The 977-nt window shown below is 34.7% G+C and overlaps 1 protein-coding gene across 10 annotated transcripts in view; it reads right to left on the reverse strand.

The window, feature by feature from the left end:
- Window positions 1–977, reverse strand: part of LOC106469775 — a 61797-nt gene that overhangs the window by 41556 nt on the left and 19264 nt on the right. Inside the window, exon 1 of one of the 10 annotated variants that reach the window (XR_002613049.1) lies at window positions 467–791. The exons of 8 other annotated variants lie outside the window; for them this stretch is intronic. The gene's annotated coding sequence lies outside the window, so the exon portion shown is untranslated. Of the gene's footprint in view, window positions 1–466; window positions 792–977 lie in introns of those variants that run through there. One more of the 10 variants, XR_002613056.1, reaches the window with a different exon arrangement.

The raw sequence follows: 977 nt of genomic DNA on the forward strand, positions 1-977 counted from the left end.
CACACACACACACACACACACACACACACACACACACACACATATATATATATATATATATATATATATATGCGCATACATTTTTAAAAGTAAATTTAAAACAATTACCTCATGTCTCTAATGAATTTATTGCTCTTGTGAGTTACAAATTATAGCTATGAAGCAATGTACTTACTTATGACTATGAAAATTTAGTGCCATTCATATTTAGAGCAGCTTTGAATGTACTTGTGAGGCACAAATTACAGATGCACAATTCATGATTATCAAAATTCAGCACTTCAGAATTTCTGAATCCAGTTATTTGATATTATCTACAAAAGTTTAATTTTCCTATTAAAGTCATTTTAAATTATATTCAGTGATACTGCTGAAGCTTAAAAACTATACTTCAAAATAAAGCAGTGAATACAAACCTGAAGTCAACATTTTCCTAAACTGAAAATGTATTTCCAATAATACTTACTTCCGCTGACACTTATAGCTATTACTTGCTCGCCAGGGTTTCTTCTTTTCCCATCTAAGAATTGGTCTGATTCTTCCTCCCTTGCTCCAGTCTTTTATATCCCACTCAACTGCCCTTGGTGATATTTGACGGGTGATGCTATCCATCTAAGTCAATGTGTCCTCTATCATGGCACTGTATATAAGCACCTTATTCAAATAATTCTATCACTTTTTTCAAGACTGACACAATCCCAATCTCTAACAACAGCTCTTAGTGGGAAAAAAGGGCGGGAGAGTGTCAGCAGAGGTAAGTATTATTGGAAATACATTTCTAATTTAGGAAAATGTTAACTTCCAAAGCATACTTACCTCTTCTCACACTTATAGCTAGAATCCCACATTGAGAAGGTGCAGGGCCGGTGAGTGCATTATCCAAACAGAAAGAGTATGCATAGATCATGAGTGTACAAAGATAAGATTGGTACCCAAGTGGGGGAACTGCACTACAACCAGAATAGGTATTGTTACGT

The sequence above is a fragment of the Limulus polyphemus genome, unplaced genomic scaffold (assembly GCF_000517525.1).
Source record: "Limulus polyphemus unplaced genomic scaffold, Limulus_polyphemus-2.1.2 Scaffold98, whole genome shotgun sequence".
Lineage (NCBI taxonomy): Eukaryota > Metazoa > Arthropoda > Merostomata > Xiphosura > Limulidae > Limulus > Limulus polyphemus.